The following is a 16,935-nucleotide window of genomic DNA, read 5'->3' as shown; positions in this document are numbered from 1 at the left end:
ATTCAGAATTAGATGGGGTTGATAAGTCTTCAAAAACAGCTTTGCTACACAGAAGAAAATTAGTGAGGCTCAAATACAGTAATTTTTTGCCAGTCCTGTAATGGGGTTTATAGGGAGTGGTTTTCTGCTCTCATTGATTCCATCTGAAATGGTAAACTTAACAGGCACTGAAATTGCTCTCAGTGGGTTTTTGATCCATTTGTCCAAAAAATCAATTAATTCAATTATTTAAAACAGATCACTTAAACAGGAAGTGAGGCAGAAAAAAATTCAACATTTATAAAATGTTATTTGAATGAATGCAATAGTAGTTTTAGCAAGCCAGCATTCCACTTATTTAAGTAAGCCAAGAAAATGTGGGGGATTCACACAACTGGTTGGCATGCTGGCAACCAAACTATGATCTCCACAATAAGCCAACTCCTCACCTAGAATCTTCACAAATTCAAGATGAAGGCAAAGAGATTTCTGACTTGGAAAACTTATTTCTTGCAGGCCCATTTCAAAGGCAGGAGGCTTGGTAAAGAGCTCACTCATTTAGTGAAAATCCAGGTTGACAGCTTGGAGACTGACTGTCATTTATATTAGGGAAAGCATGGCAAAGTGGGTCCCAGTCACAGCTCCTCTTTAGGCAAGATAATCCATTTTTCCTCTGTTCAAGAACACAGAATGCACTAAAATCCCTTCTATGTTCACACAGCCACATATAGAACAATGAAGTGCACCTTAAAATCACAGTTCAGCATCATGCAAGTTCACTACTTTAGCACATTTCTTGCCAGACAATACCTATTGGAGAATTCAGAACAAAGCCAAGCACTACTTAAATCTAAATTATAATTAATTCAGTTATGTTTCTACCCTTTAAACACTCAGGTCTCTATTCCATCTACTGTAGTACTATCTAGACAATTTTTTTCTCATAACCTATCACAATTTGGTATCAACCTGAGATTAAGACAATTTTTAAAATAAATTACCATTCTTTATCAATTTTCATGTCATGAAGATGGAAAACAGTTTACAAAAATAGTAAAAATAAAAAACCTTCATGTCAGTGAAGACAGCAATTGTAATCCAACATATATCCCTCATTAGAAAGGTGGTGACATGGAACTGTCATCATATCCTGGCAGTGCTGGAAAGTTTACACACAGTCTACAACTCAGATGGTGCCACGGCAAAGAGAAAAAGAGCAGACCATGCAATCTCCTTCCAATGGGTTTAAACAGCTACTGAAAATAACCTTTTCTTGCTCTTCCAACCTCCATCATCTCCTTGAGATTTACCACACACACATTACCAGCCATAGTTTATAATTTTTAGAATAATAATGCTTTGGCTGATGCTACTGCAGCAAGGTGGAATGACCTTAGTGCATGCTCCTTTCATTTTCTGATGCCAGCACCTGAACAGAGAGGGAAGGCACAACAAGATGTCTCAAAACTTCACCATTTCTCATCATCTTAAAGGCTGAGTGCCAGCTCTAAACGTTTTTTTTTGAACCTCAGGTTCAGGCAAAGATGTCAGACTCTGCTTTTTGATTACTAAATTATTTTTTATTAAAAAAGAACACTTCTTCCAAAAGAAGAAACAAAGAGGGAATGGCTAGTCAAAAGAGCTCTGAACAACTAATAAAGGGATAAAAAGGGAAAAAAAATTAAAAAAAGAGAGTAGCTGAGGAAAGAAAAAAGATCTATAGCTAGAGACTGCAGAAAGCTCAGTTACTACCAGAATCAGCAACATTAATGAAAACAGAAAAGCTCAGCAAGAACAGTGTGCTTGCACCCATCAAATTAACATCTCTGTCACAGCCACAGAACAGGACAACACAGACTGAGCACTCCACACCCCCAAGATAAAAAAAAGCTCACAACCACTGGATAAGGAAGGACAGAAATCAGAAGGTGATGGGGTCCTTATAAAGATTGATGAGCAGGGTTTGAGAAAAACCTAGATTTCAGAAGGGAACAGGATTGAACCCCAAAACGTCCACTGCTCACTGCTTCTACAGCAGAGACAGAGGAACAAAGCAAGCATGAAACAGCTGAACTTTTCACAGGGGGTGACAGTGTGTGCAAACATTACATGTCAATTGGATTATACTGAGTCTAGTACACTGCCAACTGTGTGCTAATGTGAAGTCAAACCTCCTCCTACACCAAATGTGCTCACCAAGAGCACATCTCACCAATAAGCTCAAAGTCAGCTCAGAAGCCTTAAAATGGTTGAAGCGAAACTCACACATTTTGTTATTTTTCCTAGCAAAGCCTACTTCAATATGTACCTAAACCACCTTCACTTACCCTTGTCCTTAGACATATTTGATACAAACTGACATGCTGCTTTAATTATAGGCTGCTGTGAAAGTTCACTGAAGACATTTTTCAAAGATGGAGAATTGCAGGACAAATTCCATTAGCGACCTTTGAGTATTTCAAGCTCCATTTCCAGATGAGCAGTCAAAGCCAGAGCCACATTTAGAACAGCAATGTGGACAAGGTCAAAGGAACTCCAACAGATGAAGAACGTGGGGTGAGATTTATTAACACCTTGCCCAAAGCCAATTTTACCATTTAGTGACATTCTCTTCTGAGAGCATTACAGCACAGAAGTGGTGATTTATCTGTGAAGTTATTCTAGCAATGATTTTTCCTTGTTCTTTTTGCCACCTCTTACATGTATTCAGATGAAAGAGTTAATTCATCTCTCAGCTGTTTGTTTCATACCAAGGAAAGGCATGGCCCTTTTTCTCAAGGCTTAGAGAAATCACTTATTACATGATCATATTCTCCAGTCTCCCTGGCAACTGATTCAAAACAGTCCATGTCTGTCACAGTCAGGTTAATCTCCAGGCTGTTAATTACAATATTTATCTGGCACTTCAATGTTCATTCATCACATTCATTTTTCAGCTCAGATTTTCTCTTCATAAACACACAGTCACAGAAGTATGTATTTCACATTCTCCCTACAGAAAATTTTATACTAATATGTACAAGCTTTTAAATTACTCTAGGCTTTATGTCATTATATGCATTACAAAGAGAATTAAACAGGACCTTACCTCAAAATTAAACTTCATTTAATAGAAAATTAGTTTGTCTGAAAGTACTGTTTGATCACATGGAAGGCTTCCAGCAACCCAGTCTGTAACACAAAACACAAACAAGTTACTGTCTTATCCCCAGTTCAATAATTTCTACTTTCAAGTACTTTCTGAGGAAGTTGTAAGTTTCCCTTTCCCTTCAGGAGTCACAATTTGCATTGCCAAAAGGCCTTTGTGCTGAAGAAAATAAATTTCAGTCCAAGCTACTAAATTACTCACACATAAGAGCTCATAATAAATGAATTCATTAGTTTTTACAGGTAAACACTTTGAAATTGCCAAAAGTGTCAATTATGAAAACACTTGTAGCACAATTCTGGGTGTTAACATAAATCAAACTATCACACTGACCTCTCTAAACCATTTCATTTATTTTGCATTAGCTTGCTTTTCCATAGTTTACTGTCCCTGTGTGGAATGACAGTTTAATCACCACAACTCAGGCCTCTCTGGGCAATCTTCCTTCTGAAACTGCGATTGCAAAAAACAAGGTAAAAACAGAGTTTTGTTTTGTTTTTAAAAGATGACAAACTCTGTTTCAAGGCTTTGGCTGTTTTGAGGAGATGGGTTTTCTTGTTTGGGTTTGTTTATTAGAATTTTTCTTTTTTTTCCCCCTAGGTTTCTTAGGCTCCTTTGTCAGTTTTTACTCTAAACAAAAGCTAATATATCATAGTGGTTTAATAATAATGAGGATGGGCAAATCAGCTTGCACACAAGCCATTTAGCAATTCTGGATGCCCAGAGTGCTCTGAAATAAACACCAGCATCTCTGCCAGTCTCTCCAAACATCCCCAGGCTCAGCATTACCCAGGCCCAGGTCTGGCTGCTGGCAAAGCCTTGTGTTCCATGTGTGCAGCTATGGAAGGCTCTCATCCCAATTTTACATCTCCTGGATAACCTAAAAATTCAAATGAAGTTCTGATCCACAGCAGCTACCCAAATTTGAAACCAGTTCATGCATCAATTTAGAAAGACCAGGATGTTAAAGAATAGAGTTACACTTTCATACAGCTACATGGCAGGGAATGCCTTTTAGCAGAGAAAAGCCCACAGCAACAAAAGAATTCTTGCAAATTTTAACCAACCAAAGCTGCCAAAAACATTTCTGATAAAACAAATTCATCACTTAATGTTTTTCTTGTCTTGGTTGGTTAGAAAAGTGATTTTTTGCTTTCAGTGGACTTTTAAGCAACATCAGCTCTATGCCAACACAACTATTAACTACAGGTTAACAGATTTAATGCAGGCCAGAGTAAATGCAGGATGCATACCACAATTATTTCAGCCCCCAATTTATCACCTGCACCTGCATTAAAACAGGCAATGCAGTCGTTTTCTACTTGGAAATTGAGATCCTTGATCACTCTCATCCAACTTCTCAATGCCTGCCAAGTTCCCAGTAATGAGCAAGTAATGCACAATTACATCTAATTACAGGTGTGCCAGCAGCCTGCACCTCATGGGCTTCCCTCAACCATCAGGTGAGGATAAAAGCAGGTTCAGCTCACAGAAATCTGAGTATCTGAGGCATTCCCTGAGGTGGCTGTGTCAGTGCATAGGGATTGATCTGCAAGACAAGGATCTGCATTACAGTAACATCCAAATTCCTGTTCAGTACAGCCCATAAACTCGCCAGCCACCCCACTTCCTACATCTCTATGTCCTTCTCCATACCTGCATATATTGGAAGGTTCTAAAATTTCTATCAAGTTCAGCTGTGAAGTAGCTCAGTCCCTTGCAGCTGCCACTGTCTTTGCTCCCACTCTGCTAACAAAGACACCAGAGCCTTCCCAGTCCCCATGCTCTGCCAGCACAAAGCAGCAGCTGAAGCATCATCACCTCTACTCAGAGCCACCCCCAATGCAGGCTGGCACCTTCTGCACCTGTACCAAAACCTGAATGCCTGCAGAACACACCACATCCAGCCAAGAGCACAACCAGATGTAGGAGAATGAAGGGACCATCCCAATATTGCTCCTTTCTAGCTGCACCACACGAAGGCCCTCAGATACATTTTCCAATTCAACATATGTTGTTACCATCATGGTGATTTAAATAGTTGTGAAACTGCTTTGAAATTTGCCCTTTTCAAAGGCAGTTCCAAAAGAGAATCATTGCTTAAAATAAAAATTAAAAAAAAAAAACAAAAAAACACACACACAAAAAAACAAGCAAACACAAAAATCTCCAATAGTTTGGGTTTTTTCCAAGCTGTACACCAAACATAGGTAAGGAGAAAGTTATTTTTCTGTAGTTTACCAGGAGGGTCTATCTATTTACTCAAGTGTTAATGAGACTAGGAAGGAAGGGGGTAAGGCAACTGCTGTCTTAATATTTTACATCAAGGGATGAAACAACACCATTAATTTGCATATATTACCAGAGTAACTCAATTAATAGAATACCATGTTTCAAAATGCCAATTTTAAATAGTAGATTTTAAGTTATCAAAATACTTAAGAGTAGAAATCTGAATATATCTTGTGGAGTGTGAGGAAAACAAAAGTTGTTTGTACTATGATATACTGTAAGACTAGCTGGAATAAATATGACTGTGGAGACAACATTCATGTTGCAAGTGGGTTAATTTACTGCTGAAGCAGCCATATATTTTTTTACTTATCAACAGGGAGATGGAGAGTCCCTAAAAAAACCTATTAATCACTGTTTTTTTATTCTATTGTGCTCACTTCCTGGAATGCAGTCAGAGAGGGAACTAGACTGCCTAGAAGCCCAGTCAGCAAAGCAGCTGCCCTGAACCCAGGATTTGTCCACAATTATTGGAGGGTGGGAGCACTGAGTGCATGAACCACCTAATTGCAGAGGTTTACACAGGGCTTTCTCAATATCTGGAGTATTTCTTAGCAGCAGCCCCCTGGCTCCCCCCTTCTCCTCTCTTTCCTTAGCTGCAGCTACATTTCTATGAAATGTTTTTGGTTCAAATGCTAGTGATGTTGTTTACAGAACAAGAAAACTAAATAAACAAAAGCACCGAAGCAGAATGTACTTTCTCCATTCTACTGCAGATTCCTACACTATGAAATAGAAGTAAATTACAGTTTTATCTTTATAGATATTTCCTAGGTAATCTCTAAATTCTTGGTGGTAACAGTTTCATTCAGTAGCATTTGGATTTCAGGCTCAGATCAAACATGAATTCCAGCATCATCTCATACCACATTTTGTGAACGTGGAAGATCTTTCTGCCCACGTATTTCCTTTGGGTTTATGATGTGTGTTTTTCCTATGCTGTGCTCTGTGGGCTGTTCTTTTTGTTTGTGCTGCTTTGATTGTGTGGGTTTGGGGTTTTTTACACCACAACCAAACCCAAATCTATGCTCCATTACACAGGGTGTGTTTTAATCCTGTTGGCATTCACCTTCACTGTATCACCTCTGCTAAATGAATCTGCTGACAGCTTAATATTTTAAAGCTACAGACAGGGGAATAGTTACTGTGGGACATTGGCAAGTTGAGTTTAGGACATGTGCAGCATTGAGGAGTTTAGTTCTATGATCAAGTTCCAAACTATGTTCCTTGCTCATAATAAAGATATTGAATGGCTGTTTCAGGCTGGTACTAATTCACATGTCCTGTAGTGTGTGACTTCTTTAAATTCTAGTTCCTTCTCACCTGTCTCTGTTACTTGCTTCAAGACTACCTCATAAATGATCTCAATTCACCTACTAGAAGGTTTTTCAGCATTTAGGCAAATTTGGCTATGCCCCATGTGAAACTGTACTCTCCAATGCAGTTCTTCCCTACTTGGAACAAAATGTTATTCCTTAAAAATGGTGAAGTTCTTAAAGCGCTGGTTCAAGCCAGACTTCATGGGCACCTGACAGATGGTGGTAGCTCATCCCTGCACTGCTCTGCCAAAACTCAGCTTTCAGCCCCTCAGGACCTATTATTGCTTCACTCTTATCAGACCTTAACTACTGTATTTCAGCTATCAATCCTTACAACAACCTGCACATCTGGGATAACAGCTTTGAGGAAGTCTGAATAGGTAGAACAAGTAAATTCTGCACCACAAGAGCAAAGTTTGGCATTAATTTCTTCTCAAAGCTTCATGTTTGCATATAGCAGAGAAAAAGTATCTGCTGTGATCATTAAAGTCAGCTACTCTGATTAATTTTCAAAATTATGTAAATTTCATCTCTTACATTATGCTGCTGACCCAACTTTCTGTGATTAATGTTCTGTTTTCATGAATATGAACTTTTTGTCAAGCAAATATCACTTGCCTTCTGTTCAGGGCTCTTCAAGAGCAATCAATAGTTTTTCATAAAGGAGCAGTTATTATTTGAACTTTATTTTGAACTCCAGTTTCTAGATAAATTTAAAAAAAAAGTTTCCAATTTTGTTGTCTAGGAGAAACACTTTAAACCTTGTTTAAAGGAAGCTGTGCTCCTATTATGGTTAAGTGATAACTTTCAATCTTTTTACTACTATGATTTTTGTTATGGCTACTACAGAAAAAGCTACAGCAAATATTCACATTCAGTTATCCTTGGTAAGTTATTTCAAACATTTGGAATGTGGTTGGAGATTGTTTATCCAACATGTGAATTGTTTTAACTTAGTGACCAAGCACAGTCCAGCTGTGTCAGGACTCTGGAGAGTCACAAGATTTTCATTAGTGTCTTGTTAAGCCTTCTGTCTGTCCTTTCTCTATTCTTTAGTATAGTTTAGTATAGCACTCTTTAATATAATATCATAAAATAACAAATTAGCCTTCTAAGAACATGGAGACAGATTCATCATTTCCTTCCTGCCATGGGGATCCCAGAAAATACAACATATAGATTTGAGCTTAGAATATAGTCTTTCAAAAGCAGAGCTAAACATATAATTTGCAACTGTATAATACAATGTATAGTAATTTAAAATGACAAGTAAAGATGTGAAACAACAGGTCCTCAAAAAATGACTATGTGACACTTTGCTCACCAAGGTACCATTCACACTACCTGTAGTTTCTGACCTTTTACAATTTGCAATCTATGTTAATGTTATCCTTTATTTCAAAACAGTCTGCAAGCAGTTAACAAATGCAAAGAAGATGCCAAGCCAAGCTTTTATAGAAAGTGTAGAACAGTTACAGGATACCAGGAGCTGAGCAGTGAACACAACCCCAAATATCAGAAATCCCTCAGCAAAGGGACTATTTTCTTCTCATGCTGTGCTGCTGTACACTCTGAATTTTCAAATATGTACTTGTACTCAGGCCAAAATTAAACAGGTTTCTCATCCATTTACAGTGCTAAACATTACAGAATCAGTAATTCAGCAGTCTAAAGCAAAGATTCACTGGTTCAGTGGCACCTGCTGAGTTTCTGCCCTCCTATGGCAATATAAATAAAAAATAGTACATTTTGCCTGACCTTTATGAAAAGGTGTGAATTCAGCTGTCATAAACAACTACCATAAAAACAATAATACAGGAACTGCACTTTTGCTTTGGTTTTGAGTCATTAATCACTCAGGCCTCAAACCTTTCTCCTCAATAGTCTACAGTGGGTTCACATTTCCCTTTAAACTACTTATCCCAAAAGGCATATCAATCCAGGATACAATAGGCCATGTTCCCAATCCCCAGTGAGACTGTCTGCAGTGTGAACACTTCCACCTTGAACAAGGACACTCATTTCATCATCCCCTTCTGCCTCAATACCTGCAAATAAAGTCATTGGCAACATGGCTGCTAGAAGCTGAGATTTCACGTCCAGGGCTGGTGCATGAGCTGGAGAGGCAATAAAATAACAAAAGTAATCTTTCAGTGGGCAGGTGAGAGAGAGAGAGAGAGAAGAAAAATAACCAATCCCACAACAAAACAGCACCAGGTTTTTGCTGTTGGCACAATTTCCTCAGAGCATGTTACCGAGACAGGGCACCTGCCATTCTGATGGTGCAATGCTCAAGCTGACTGCAGCTAAATTTTGCCAGCTAAATCTGTTCACAACAGAGCTATGGCTCACTCACCCTGCAGCAGACAAAACATACACTTTACTTCTTTGGCATGACTAACAGCAAGTTTGCCAACTTCCAAACACACTCCTAGAAAGCTGGGCTGCTCTGTGTTTGCATCCAAAGGGTCAGCAGAGTAATAGTTCAGAGAGTCCAGATCCAAAGTGTTGGAAACCCAGCTCCAGCAGATAGAAAATTCGGATCTTCCATTTTTATACTATCCTCATTACTTCAGTAGACTGAAGAGCTTCCTTTTAAAGAGCAGTGCTTTGTAAAATTTCCATATCTTCACACCAAGTTGTTAAACACTTAATTTAGGCACCACATTAACTATCCTGAAAGGAAACACAGCGAATCACAACTATACTAAATATTCAAAGTTCATGTTAGCATAGAAATTCGTGATGCATGGAGTGATAAAGTATTTTGAACTCAAACCAGAATGATACAAAACAAATTTAAACTCCTTTCTGTTAGCATACCAACAAAGCTTCGATGGGCCAGGCCTGCATTACAGAGAATTTCCAAACAGACAGCACCAGTCCTAGACCTCCTGAGAATGAAACCTGGTTACCAAACAAAATGCAACGTCACTGAGGTGTGGGGGGGAGTGATTCTGGCCCAACTCTACATACACACACACATGTACATATATGTTGCTATTTCAGACATGCAAGCACACGTGGCCTTCTTCCAGAGCTCACCATGACCTTATCTGGGTGCTCTCCACACTCCATCCCATCAGCACACTCTGCATTTCCAACACAGTCAAGGTGAGAAGTTTCCAGCAGGAGGAAGTCCATTGCATAGATACACCCCAGTTTGAAAACCCCATCAGCACTTGGGAAAAGACACAACTTCAGAACACTAGGAAATGTGGAGAACATCCAATAAATCATTTCTGGGGGAAGTAAAGGCCAAGGCACAACTTGTTGATTTTCTTGTATGCTTGCAGCTCATGTTCTCCCAGTACCAGGACTTGGTATCAAGCCTCCCATACAAAATTTTTAACATTAACCATGATTCTAAATTACTTTAAATACACTTCCCTCTCCAAATCACAGCCATTTATACAAGTGAGTAAAGACACATCAAACAGAAGCTCAGTGTCTACCTCCTGCATTGACTTCTTGAAGAAGGTGCATGTCTTTTGATGTGACTGAGGGAAGGGGAATTTGAAAGGCAGCTTTAATCACAACCACCTATTAGTGTTCCTCAGCAAGGGAGAATTTAGTATGTTTACAGACTGCACACATCACTGCTGTTCACTATACCAAAAATGCATAAAGCAGTTCCCTTTCTGCCTGATTTGCCTTGGAGGACATGAAGTTAACATTTCAGAAAGAAACAGCAGTTCTTTAACTATGCAGCTGCCAAATCAATTCTTTCTGATTCTAATATGCTTTGAATTTCATAAGATCTTTCCACAGACATAAATCTTTCAGTCCCAAGCACTTCCTGTCATTTTAATTACTTCCCTTCAAGTCCCCTGAAGAACAGAAATGATGCTTTGCAGTGTGCACAGACAGGATGAACAGCACTTACTGTGTCCTAGGGGAGAACACTGTCAGGAAGGGCTATTAAAGTGGGGGCAGGAGGAGAGGCAGTGCTGGAAAACACAGACCTAAGAAATGCATACACTTAATACTCAATTGAAATTGAAAATATGAGAAGCTCAACCTCCTTCTCACTCCCCCATTCCAGTAAACAGAGGAGAGATGCCCTCTCTTGACACACTGAGCTTTCCAAGCACACATTTCTGGAATGAAACAGCACCTGAGTTACAGTGGAGAACATGAAATAATCCTTTTCAAGATGCTTCCCCTACTTCTAGATATGTGGTGGTCTTAGATCAAGGGTTTTTTATATAAATATATTTATTCAATAGGGTAAAAAGCAAGCAAGTCTCCATCACTCCTGTGCACTGATATGGTCTTGAACCAAGTCAGATGTGTACACAGATTGTCAAATCCCAATTTCCATTCACCCCCACACGGGAACTGCTTCCATTTCCAACCTCCTGCCTCACTGTGGTTCACCTTGGAGTCACCTCCTGTAAGCTCCCTCCACACACCAGCCCACACTCCCATAATCTTGCTGTGCAGAAATTGAAATCAGGTCACCCCGAGGCAATTTGCTAAAGAGAAAGCATTGTTTGCCTTCATGTCAACTAAGCTACTTAAACACTGCAAAAAAACTTCAGGCACTCAATCTCAGTCACTCAGAGCTGGCTTCAGTTGTTTCAGGTGACTGTGGGCCTGCAACACTGCAGATGGAGACAATGCCCTTTACCTGCCACTGCATGGTTGCCCCATACAGCTGCAGGATTTCATGCTTCAAAAACCCAAAAAATCCTCAAATAAAACTCCCCCCACAAAACAAAACCACCAAATGCAAAAAAAAAATTAGAACAGAACTACTCGGCATTTTCAACATGTCAGCAGCACACCAAACTGTTTGTATGGAAGAATGAACTGACTTGTAATACTTTGGATAACAGAGATCCCAGAAAGATGTATTTTCACTGATTTTCCATTCATTGTCCTGGAGTTGAAGCCAAAAAAATGAGTAAATCAAGGAATTTTCCTATCTGGTCTTTCTGAAACACTAACAGTGTGCATAGTGTGAAGGCTTTAGAAAGGGAGAGGTAAAACATTGCATTCTCAGCTCCAGTCAGCATATTGCATTTCAGTATTTTCACAATAACATACAGTGGATATCCAAAGTTAATTCCAAAAGTTTTTTCCTGCAACGTCTGCCCAAGGGACTGATTCCACTGCATTAGAAAAGCACATCTGAAGTGTTAATTGCTTCCAGATTTTGAAAGGAGAAATTACTGTTATAACTCAGCTGAGTCATCTTAACAGCTCTGCTAAAATCTCTCTGGTTTTCATCCCAAAGTCTCACTTCAGAAAAGACATGCTTCCTGCATATTAATTCTCCAAGCATATAAAGCCCATATTCAATGTTTTGGCAAAAAATATATTTAACAAGGAGAGTGCAGGCAGCTTGAAACACATAGCAAACTTGGGACCTTCAGTTACTGCATCCAACACTCCCTAACCTTTCTTCCCTTCTCTGCCAAAAAGCCAGAACACCACATCCAGAATTTGCACGAAAAGCAAAATTTGATGATCATGACCTGTGTCCAATTCTGCATTTAATGGTTTTATTGGATCAAGTTAGCACAGAGGTGACAACTGACCTCAGTGCTGCAGACACGCCAGCTGTGTCACATGAGGAGAGCCACAGCCAACCCAGGCAGAACCCAGTGAGTGACAAATGAAGCTCATGTGGAACATTCAGATCTGGAGTAATGCAGCAGCTCAGCTACAGACTGAGCCCAGCAATCAGAGAACAGGAACTAACCAGAGATGCAAAAAAAAGTCTGAAACTTCTGCCCAGAGAGCTTTTGCTGGAAAAAGGTACAGATCTTAAAATTAAAATAAAAGAGTCAAAGAGTCTATCAAGAATGCAAGTGACTGTTGAATGCAACAAGTAAAATACCTGCTCAGCAGCACTCACTTTGGTCACAGATCACAGACATGCATGAAACAACATTAAGTAAATGATTAGCACAACATTATACATAAGCCATTTGGTATGAACAGAGCTAGTGAGCATGTTCATGAAAACTGGCAAAATAATGCAACTGTACCTTGGTAGGTAATATTTAACAGGCCAAGTGGCAATATCTGAATTCAACTTGCATTTTCATTGCCCTGTTTCTAAATCTGTGGTTTAGATATTAAATGGGTTTCATCATAACAACTTTCAAGTACTCCTCACGATGCTTTAAGTGATAGATTCCACTTCTGTCACAGTGCACTCTGGAAAGCAAAGCTTCTGACTTGTCTGATAATTCAGAGCAGCCCAACTCAGAGCTGTGTTCTGGATTTCCTTTCACTCCAGCTGCTCTCATGAATGATTAACACTCAAGTCTCCTACAACTATGTGTTACTGGCTCCTCGGACAGCACTTAGCTGTAGGAGCAGATGGACAGCAAGTTTTTGGAAGCAATTCTGCCAAGAATGTCCAAGCCAAATGCTCTTTTTGGACTGGCATGGGGAGAAGCATGTGGGAAGAAACACACTTCTGGTTGACATGTTTGCCACTTGGAATGCTGCCCTGAACCGGCAACTGGCAAATATTTACAGAGGAAACTTTTCTCTTGGTTAGAAAGTGACAGGGCACACATCAGTCAGAGCCTGGAAATGACAGATCAGGTCTTGTGTTTAGAAGCACCACTGCAGGATCCAACAAAGACTAAATGCTGCATGACATTAGTGTAGCTTCAGAAACACACACACAACAGCCAGAGGAGCAAAGTTTTAGCAATGTAGAATACTCAGTTACACAATATCCAATTCTTCTGAAATATTTCTGAATTGCTGGAGGGGAGAGGTTCTCCCTCAGGGAAGAGACCAAGGATCAGCATCTTAAATCTGAAGAAATCCCCACAATTGCCTAGAACTTAGCCAGTGCACTTGAGAACAGCTCATCTGCTCTGGCACTGTTGCTATCCTCCTGTATCTTTGCAGTTGTACAGAAATCTGTGAAGGTGGAGAGTATCAGTCTCTGATTGCATGGACCCAGAAATGAAGGCTTGAAAAAACTCAGGTGACAGAAAAGACTTTTCCACAACCACCAGATGGCTGGGGAAGTAAAAAAGCCTTATGATGGACAGTCTGTGTCTCTGAGCTTTTATGTCTTCTTGCCCCAAGGACATCTATGCCTGAAGTGACAGAATTACTTCAGTTAAATTGTAATACTGAACTTCTAGTCACAGGGAAAGCAGGAGAAAGAAAAAATGGGCAAAAAACAGAAGTGAAGGTTTTTTCATTTCTTTATTCCATGATTTTCCCTAGACATATGGGTATATATAATGTTAACAATCCTAACCTGTTTGTAACAGGCAGCAGAGAAAACATTCAAAAAATGGTAAGACAAAAAAGTAATCTGATAAGTATACATGAAATAAAAGAGTTCAGAGGAAATGCCTCTGTACAAAGGAAGTGTCTATAAGGGTGCTGTACAACTATCACAGAGGAGACTTTTAAAACAACAAAATCAAAATTTACAACAGCATCAAGATAGCAGTAAAAGCATAAAAGAACAGCTGTATCTGCAGAGGCTTCTGCCCTGACATCTGTGCTTCAGTTGAACTGACAGGTCATTGCTGCACAAAACCTTCACACAAATCAGGCTCTGGGGAAGAAAGGGTCACCTAGCCATGCTCACCCGCCCCAGGGCTGCAATACCAAGACAATCAAAGAGATTCTTGAGAATTTCAGAGATGGAAGTAGCTGCAAAGAGGACCAGCGTAAAAACAACCAGGACCTTGGCAACTTCAGGTGTTTTCATAAAAGGCAGACAAATAAACCCTCACAAAAACACAGTAGCTTTCTTCAGGGTCATGGGGTGGTTTGTAACTCTCCCAGAAACTTCTGTGCTCTCTACTTGAAGCCCAGTTTCTCTGAAGTTTTCATCTTCAAGCTGCAAAGGAGTTTTTGTTTCCCTTTGACTTTCATTTGCAGCAGTAACTGCTCCACAAGAGCACTGCAGTTCCCCCTACCAGGCACTCCTGTGAAACAACCAACTTTCAGGACATGTTCCAAGGCATCTCTCATTCTCCACAGGGGATTTAGAAGCACTCCCAGCTTCCCCAGTGGTCCAAAACCCAAGCAGTTGTTTCTGTCTTGTGGTCCATTTTCACTGTTTTCATGAATGCAGCCACCCCTCTGAGGGCTGGAGGAAGCTGTCAGCCTTTAAATGGGCAGTTCCAGCAGAGATGCCAAGCTCCAGATGCCCTCAACTACCAGAGATGCCCTAAACTACCAAAGCAGAGATGCCCTAACCTACCCTCTGAAGAAGACACCACATGTGCAACCCGAGTGCACAACCAGCTGAATGCTCAGAGTGACAGCAGTAAAAACTCACTGAAGTCACACTGTACCTCCATATCTCCCCTTGTGGCTGCAAAAGCCCTGCTTTAACCCAGGCATCCAGAACAAAGTTCCACTGGAATTCCAGGGCTCTCTTTCACAGAAGGCATTGTGCACAGCAATATGAGCTAGAGAATGAGAAGACATTGTCAGCAAGCAGAGCCACATGGTCAAATTCCAGCTGTGACCTTATTCCAATACCCTGCACACTTCAATCCTGTGATAGCATTGAACAATACTTGAATTTAGCCCAGAGGAAAAAAAAATTCGTGTTTCTGTGGTTAAGAACTATAAAATCTAAATTTTCAAAGGTCCCTGCTCCAAATTAAATATTCACACAAAAAGAAATTTCCAATAATGAGACAGTTTCCAGAAAAGTTATGGGGACTATTTGGTTCAGTCTCCCAAGGAATTTGCCTTCCCACACAAGCTGTAAATTTGAATGATACTCAGAATAGTTGTTTTTCTATCTTTTCTGTAAGATTTGTAGACACTAACGTTAGAATGTTCAGCAACAAGCAGCCAACTTTCCAAACACAACTAAATTTAAAAATCAGAAACAGTGATTCCAAGACAATTAGTTACTGTGCTGATACCTGCTAAAGATAACTAGAGATTTGAGTTCTTCTTCTAGACAACCAGACATCCTGGTATTGCTCTTAAATTTATTTAATGGAATGGATAGTGTTGGAATAAAAACTGAATAGAGGAGTTCTTGTTGGAAAACTGCTTGCAAGGGTTGTTTTGCTGTTAGTTCAAGGCTGAGGGGGCATTTCTTTTTCTTAAATCAAACTGTGGTGAAAGTTAATTTTTTTCTTTTAAAAATAGTTCTGAAAAATCAGGTATTTTCAATCAGTATGCAGAGTGTTCTTCACTCAGCAGCTCAATTCTGGATGCTCAATGCCAGGTGTGGCAGACCATGCTCAGAGAGTTAACTGATAATCAGTAACTGTGCAAGAAAGCAGCATCAGAACTCCAGCCCAACTCTTCAACACAGCCCTGCACTGTTGCTGCATTTTCTGCTTGACTGCAAATGTTTCTGGTAATGTTTCCATCTAGAGATTGGGGGGGAAAAAAAAAAAAACCACTGGCATGCTCTAGCCAAGATTCCTACCTTTTGTACATTTTAATATGCTACGCATGCTTTGTTAGAGCATTTTTAGATAATTTCAGGTAATTTGACAGCTATGCTGTCACAGTTTAATCACTCCTGACTCTGGCATGGTTTGTTTCATACAAGGCTTTCCACTGCCTTGCTTGATCCAGTCTAAGATGAACCTCCAGAAAAGGAATTTGCAAAATGAACCAGAGAAAGGTGAATATGTACATTTTTTAGCACTACTACCCAAGAGAGCACTTTGGGCATGCTAAATGACAGCCTAGACAAGGGGAAGGAAAAGTAAAACAGATTCTAATCCTGGAGTTCCACATGGAGTTGTGAGCATGATGAAGAGGCAGGCAAACACTAAAAATCTAGGCCATGAAATACCACCTCATTTACAGGCAGAGTTTCTGGAAAGACAAAAGTGGAGGAGCTTACAGTCAACGAACCAAAGCTCACTGATTCTTTCTTAGCATTCTCAAAGACAAAACACATTTCAAACAATATGAACAACCAGCAAGCAAAAGAGACAACCAATTTCCATCAGGCTCTCCAAAATCTGAAACCTGTTTGACTACTTGCAATTATTCTCAGTCGGAGAAATCTAAGTTTTAAAATGCTCTTAGCAACATTTAACTGTTTATCTTCATCATTTCTAGCCTACCTGATAAACAACCTTGACTGCAAATAGCTTTATTCAACATTATTTATTTACTGAGTGGAAGCCCAAAACCAACTCACACGTGTCATAAGAAGCTGGCACCCTATTCCCAGAGCTGACATCACTTCTCATGCCTGCCCACAATTCC

General features: G+C 39.8%; 1 protein-coding gene across 3 annotated transcripts in view; it reads right to left on the bottom strand.

The window, feature by feature from the left end:
• TLN2 (talin 2) overlaps positions 1-16,935 on the bottom strand; it is a 142,900-nt gene that overhangs the window by 97,874 nt on the left and 28,091 nt on the right. For all 3 annotated transcript variants that reach the window (XM_058033114.1, XM_058033116.1, XM_058033115.1), the window contains one exon: positions 3,068-3,150. The gene's annotated coding sequence lies outside the window, so the exon portion shown is untranslated. The remainder of the gene's footprint in view (positions 1-3,067; positions 3,151-16,935) is intronic.

This window comes from Melospiza georgiana, chromosome 13 (assembly GCF_028018845.1).
Source record: "Melospiza georgiana isolate bMelGeo1 chromosome 13, bMelGeo1.pri, whole genome shotgun sequence".
Taxonomy (NCBI): Eukaryota; Metazoa; Chordata; class Aves; order Passeriformes; family Passerellidae; genus Melospiza; species Melospiza georgiana.
The sequence above is the reverse complement of the archived record's forward strand: the minus strand, read 5'-3'. Positions and strand labels throughout refer to the sequence as shown.